The 6543-nt window shown below is 43.4% G+C and overlaps 1 long non-coding RNA gene across 1 annotated transcript; it reads right to left on the reverse strand.

Annotated features, from left to right (window-relative positions):
• Window positions 1-2421: 2421 nt before the first annotated feature.
• On the reverse strand, window positions 2422-4903 carry LOC132428129 (uncharacterized). The gene is made up of 3 exons (XR_009520073.1): window positions 4517-4903; window positions 4333-4422; window positions 2422-2811 (listed from the first exon to the last, which is right to left on the reverse strand). It is a non-coding gene; the product is annotated as an uncharacterized lncRNA (long non-coding RNA).
• Between the last annotated feature and the right edge of the window lie 1640 nt (window positions 4904-6543).

A 6543-nucleotide genomic window follows, 5' to 3' on the forward strand; every position in this document is an offset into this window, starting at 1 on the left:
AAAAAAATTAACCTAGCACTATCTCTGCAATAGGAGAGTGGCTCCATTTTGATGTTTGACAGCCAAGAGCTTTAGACCTTATCCCTTCATCTCCCCGACAGCCCTACGTCTGGGCAAGCTGCTAAGAAAGCCTGAGCGCTCTCTCCTTTGGTGCTGGCGGAGATTCAAGCCACACAAGTCCCTGCTCGTACTGGGAACCCTCACCCCCCCATCCCCTCACCACAATAAAAACCCCAAGCCAGTATGTCTCCTACCTCAGCTCTCTCAAGGCATTCTGGACCTGCTTGAGAGGCCTGCCCTGCCCTTCTCAGGGACCTCAGTGGTGTAAATATTCAATCTTTCCATAGCCTCTTGGTGTGTGCATCAGTATCAACATCCGAACCCAATTTCGGGGTGGGGATCTATCCTGATTATTCAAGGTGGCCTCTATAATCTTAATTCAAAGCACAACAGTTAATTCATAGGCCAGGTCAGACTTGGACTGTTAACGCCATGATCACACACACTTATGTTGCACACCTAACTCACATCACTGGAAGTGAGGCAACAATGGGTGACCCATTATTGTGAACTGCAAATCGTGGTTGCCAACATCAGTGGTGAGGCGAAAAATCAGTGAGTGATGGTAACGACTGGACAGTATCCATTTGACACTAAAAACAGCCCTGCTTTCAGTCCTTATATTTTTGGCCACTGTACGGGTGTTGTACTACCCCTACTCCTCAATTCTTCACCCATCACTGAAACCCAGAACTTTTCGCATCCTTGGGAGGGGCTTCCCAGGACACAAGACTTTCAGTGCTAAAACTGGGATTATTACAATGAGAGACCTTAAACAAGCACTGTTTGGTTAACCCCCATTGAATTCCTGACCAACAGAAACCATGAGACATGATAATTAATTCTTGTTTTTTTTAAGCCACTAAGTTTTGTGGTGATTTGTTATGCAGTAATAGAGAAACAGCAACTCAAACTGCCTAAGCTGGGTCCCTGATCTTTTCCCTTAAACCTATTCTTCCCAGTCTTCCCTTCTACGTATATGACAGCTCCTTTCTTCCAGTTGCTCAGTTCAAAACCTTTATAGTCATTCTTGGCTCTATTTTTTCCCTCTCACATCCAACTATTCACTAATCATGTTGGTTCTACCTTCCAAATATATCCAGATTCTGACCACTTCTCCTATCCTTCACTGCTACAACAACCCTACTTCAAGCCACTGTCATCTCTTGCTTAGATTATTTCAATTATCTCCTAACCTAGTTTCCCTGCTTCCTCCCTTGCCCCCTTCAGTCTCTTTCCGACACAATATCCAGAGTGGTCCTGTTAAAATGTACATTAAATTGTGTCACTCCATTGCTCAAAATTCTCTCAAGGTTTCCCATCTTTCCTATAATAAAAGTCAAAGTCCTTGCTATGACTTACACAGTCCTGCACTCTCTGCTCCCATTACTTCTTTCTTTGTTCCTCTCTAAGTCTCCCTCTTGGTCAGTCTGCTCCAGCCACATGAGCTTCCTTGCTCTTGTTCGAACACAGTAAGCACATTCATGTCTTAGGGCTATTGTACTTTCTGTCCCCTTTGCCTAGAATGCTGTTCCCTTTGCCTAGAATGCTGTTCCCTTTGCCTAGATGGTTGTTTGTTTTGCTGCCTTGTTTTCTGGAGGCTACCTTCTCAGTGAGGCCTTCCCTGCTCAGAACACCTAAAATTGCAACCCCCAGCCTGAGTCTTCCTATTCTCCTTCCTTGCATTACTTTCCTCGCAGTACTTTTCATTATCTGTCATACCATACATTCTATATATTTACCTTGTTAATTGTTTGTCTCCTCCACTGACATGAAAGTTCTGAGAGGGCAAGGATTTCTGTCTGTTTTGTTCATTGTGTTATCCCTAGAGCCTAGAGAACAGTGCCTGAGACACAGCAAACTCTCAGGAAACTTATTGTTCAATGAACAGTCATCATAGTATATGCACTGTATATACTATACATAGTATATACATGCATTGATTTTCAAATATAGAATCAGCACTTAGGAAGATAAGAGAAGACAATCGTGATTACAGAACAGAATGCAAGTGCTGTCAACCTTAAGGATGTTAAAGTATGATGCAGCGGTTTAGGGATGGAAGGAAGAGGAGAAGTACAGAGAAGGAAGGGATGCCAGTATCTCCATCCTGCAAAATATCAGAGCCAAGAGATACTCTCTCTGGTGGTTGCAAAAAGAAGTATAGTTATAAGCACAAAATCGAAAGTTAGAAGCATAACTAACAGAACTAAGAACAATGAGTTGACTACAGGAATATGGGAGAGAGATGCGAGTGGTGATCTTAAGTCACAGCTGTAAGGCAACAGATAATATTGGCAATATCTATCTTGGCCTGATTTCCCTAGAAAACAGAGCTTGAGGCAAAGCTTAAGGGCTTATGCTTTATTAGGAGGTACAACCCCAGTTCTGTGAGAGTTAGGGAGGAAGACAGGCGGAGAAGATCCGGCAGCAAGTACAAGGTGCTGAGTTACTGCACTGGCCACTGCTTCATAAAATGCCATGAATAACCAGAGCTGGTTCCTCAGCAGGTGACCACTCAGTCACAAAGGACCTCTTTGGACAGGCTGGATGGAAATATTGTGCCCAGAACAATCCATCAGAAGGAAAAAGGAAGAGAAAACATATCTCCCATCTGTCTCTGCCTTCTCTCTTCCACTGGTCAAAATTTGCTGCCCGGAGAGTTTACTCTCCCACGCATGCAAGTTGTGTCACTCGGACCCTGTAGTAGCCACTGGGGAAGTAGATCTGGGCATGTGGCCTGATGGCCTCCTGCAGTGGAAACAGAAACTCAGACTTAGTTGGTGACCATTGGGATGGCCTGGGTGGAGTGAGCTGGGAGACTGGGAGAAAGGTAAGGTTGAGGAAATCTGAGTAAGCACGTATGATATATCTGATATAATGACCAAATCTGATAAATCAAGAGACACAGATATAAGCATTTTTTGGAGATAAGAAGGAAACTATTAGAAGAATAAAACCAGAAGAGATTTAAAGTGGTTCCCTCTGGAGTGGAGAAGAGGTTGGAGAGCAGAATGTTGCTTATTATTATGATTAGCTCTCTGGACAATTTTTTTAATGCATGAATTACATTGTAAACATTATTTTTTAAAAGCTCACAAACTAGGTTTTATCATTCCCTCTTCCCAAATTCTTCAATGACGCCCCATTGCTTGTAGGATAGTTAAACATGTTGAACAAAGTATTTCCAAAGGAAACATTAGCTCTCAGATACTGCCAATTAATATTCTTGATATCTGTATCATCTAAATTTGTTCTATTATAAATGTACTATTCAAATGCCAGTGATTTTGTACTAACCCTGCCACAGGTACAGTATTTAAAGGAAAAATGTGCAATTGCCCATGCTGAGTTTTGGAAGTTTCAGTTTTGAACTAAAGTCCCTGACTCTCAGGGGCCTGCAGGCCTCTCCGGCTCACTGTCAACTATTCCCTCTTGCTTTCTGCTCAAGCCATATTGGTCACCTTTCTGTTTCGTGGACCCCCCCCACTCTTCCACCTCAGGGCTTTTGCACCAGAATGCTCTCTTTACTACCCATGAGCCCCCTCCCCATCCCATCTCTCAACATACCAACTCCAGTCTTTATACTGAGCTTCAGGTTCCACATATCACCTACACGATATTTGCCAACTCAAGATGTAATGCTTACCATATTATTTTACCTTAAACTGATAGCTTTGTTAAACTTAAAAACTTTCACTTTACAAGGAAACTTTACCTGCCAACAGCAATGGAAAACAAATATCACCTGTCATAAATTGCAAAACTGTAAAATAAATACATAACAAGGACAATAATAATACTGGCTTGGCCAAAAGGTTCATTTGGGTTTTTCCATAAGATGTTATGAAAAACCCAAGTGAACTTTTTGGCCAATGCTATATCTCTCTGTATCACTAGTGGTCCATGTAACATGCTTTGCAACACCCTAGTTTAGTTACCTGACATTTTTCTCATTTTTGAGTTATAAGTTTAAATATTCTTTTTTTTTCCCCCCAGGGAAATCTCTCATTCCCTAACAGGACCAAGCTCCTGTGTTGTGCACTTACACAGCTCCTGGGCCATTGCTGTATAATGCTTATGAACTTAGAGCACCTGTGGTTATGTACTTGTGGAATTATTTTTAAATGTCTGCCTCTCCCACTGGGCTTAAACTTCATGAGAACAGGATGTGTGTTCATTTTGCTCATCTCACATCTCCTCCGTATATTTCCAATGTGGAACCCATTTGTTAACGCTTTAAAAAGACTCATGGAATGAATAAATGAATACCTGTATGAGATTATCACCTGACATCAACCAACTTCCTTTGTTTTGTTTCCATGCCCACCAATCCATCTTCTGAGTGTCTTCAAATTCTTTCTGAAAGGAAGCAGAGTAAAAATAAGTAATGTAGGAGTGAAGGAGTAGAGGGATGCCAGGAAGAGGGTGGCCTGGAGTGGCAAATTAGAGTTACCAAAAATGGCTGCAACAGTATCTCCTATCCCATGTGTCCTTGTGCAGAGGGACTTTGTCACTCTCCCTTTAAGAGTTGAGCCTGGGGGCTTCCCTGGTGGCGCAGTAGTTGAGAGTCTGCCTGCCGATGCAGGAGACACGGGTTCGTGCCGCAGTCCGGGAGGATCCCACATGCCGCGGAGCGGCTGGGCCCGTGAGCCATGGCCGCTGAGCCTGTGCGTCCGGAGCCTGTGCTCCGCAACGGGAGAGGCCACAGCAGTGAGAGGTCCGCGAACCGCAAAAAAAAAAAAAGAGTTGAGCCTGATTCCCTCCCCTTGAATCTAGGTCAGGCTGAGTGACTCACTTAACCAACACATGTGACTTCCAAGGCAGGTCAGAAAAGGCTTGTAGCTTCCACCTGTCTCTCTCAGAACACTCACTGCCTGGCTGCGCGTCTCAGGACACTCCCTCACAGAGCTCAGCCAATGGTTGTGAAGAGCTGAGAAGAGCCTAAGCCAATGGTTGCCATCCCCACCTGAGCCCAATCTTCAAGTCACCTCAGCTCAGGCATCAGGATGTGTGAATGAGGCAGCCTCCTGGTGGGTCCTTCCTCAGCCACTAAGTTTTCACAGCTGAGGCCCCAGATGTTGTGGATCAGAGACAAGCCATTCTTATTAACCCTGTCGGAATTCCTGACCCACAGAATCTGTGAGCATAATAAGATGACTGTCGTTTTATGCCACTAAGTTTTGGGGTGGTTTTTACACAACAATAGATAACGAGAATAGAGTTTGGTACCCGGACATGGGATTCTCCCATAACAAAACCCCAAACCATAACCCATTAGCTTTTGACTGGGAAGCAGGAAATGTGGAAATAAAGGAAGACCAACCAAATGAGAACAAGCAAAGGCTATCTATTCAAAACTTGCTATAGCAAGGGAGTCAGCCACCATCACTTGCGTTTTGGCAGACACTCAAAGGCAGGCAGAGGAGTGGGACAGTTTTACAGTGGAAAAAAGGGGAAGACTTCAAATATGCCCTGGTCGGAGGCTGTTGGCATGGGGATACTATAAGCAGACTGACTAGAAGTGGGAAATCCTATCTGATTGGTTAGAATGAATATTTGGCTTTCTCTGGTTGGTCCTAAGTTGGAAACGGGGACAAAAATTAGGGAAGCAGTTGGTTATTAATTAAGTCCTGGTCATTTGGGGCCAATTTTTACAGGAGCTATTGTTTTGTTTCCTAGATTGTTGCTAGAGATAGCTGTCTGATTTCCTAGTCTGTCTTATAGTAGGTTGGCTTTCTGGGCTGCTTACTGTAGATCATAGGTTAGTCTCCTAGGCTGGCTGCTGCAGACTGTGGGTGAGAGTTCCACTTTTATATATTATCTGGCCATCATCTGTTTGTATATTCAGTTTCTCAAGGTCAAATGGCGTTAGAAGTTAGCAAAACCTGGATGGACCTTGAGAAGACTGTCAGTGAAAGCTAGAGGGACAAAGAGGAAATTATTGTTGGAAGGTGGAAAAAAGATGACTTTGCTAAGTTGCAGCAAAATGTTTAGCAACACCATCACCTGTGGTAACATGAAAAATAGAAACTATACTAAGTGAACTAGTGGATTTGCCTAAGGAGGTTTCCTGACAGAAAGCTGAAAGGGTCAACTGGTTTCTTTTAGTTACTGATGACAAAATATGGCTATGTTCAATTTTGCAGTAACATTTAGAAGAAGTATAGCGAGCTCAAGTCAGTCTTTCCAATCCGCAAAGCATCCTCAAAGTAAGAAAGGCCCTCAGTGCAAAGGTCGAATCAAGGGTTTGATTAGGAAGACACGGTCTCAGAGTAAAGAGGAGGCCAACGATGTGACTTTAAATACTTTTTTTAAGACCTCAGAAAGATTTAAGATGGTGCCTCATGAACCATTTCAGACAGATAGATAATAGGCCTTTAAAGTATCTTAAGACTAGAAGACTCGTCTCTTTGGTTCACAAGTCTTCAGACTGCAAGGAACTTCAGTGAAGGGGCTGTGCCTGAGAAAGGCACTGAGAAA

The sequence above is a fragment of the Delphinus delphis genome, chromosome 7 (genome assembly GCF_949987515.2).
Source record: "Delphinus delphis chromosome 7, mDelDel1.2, whole genome shotgun sequence".
In the NCBI taxonomy this organism is placed as follows: domain Eukaryota; kingdom Metazoa; phylum Chordata; class Mammalia; order Artiodactyla; family Delphinidae; genus Delphinus; species Delphinus delphis.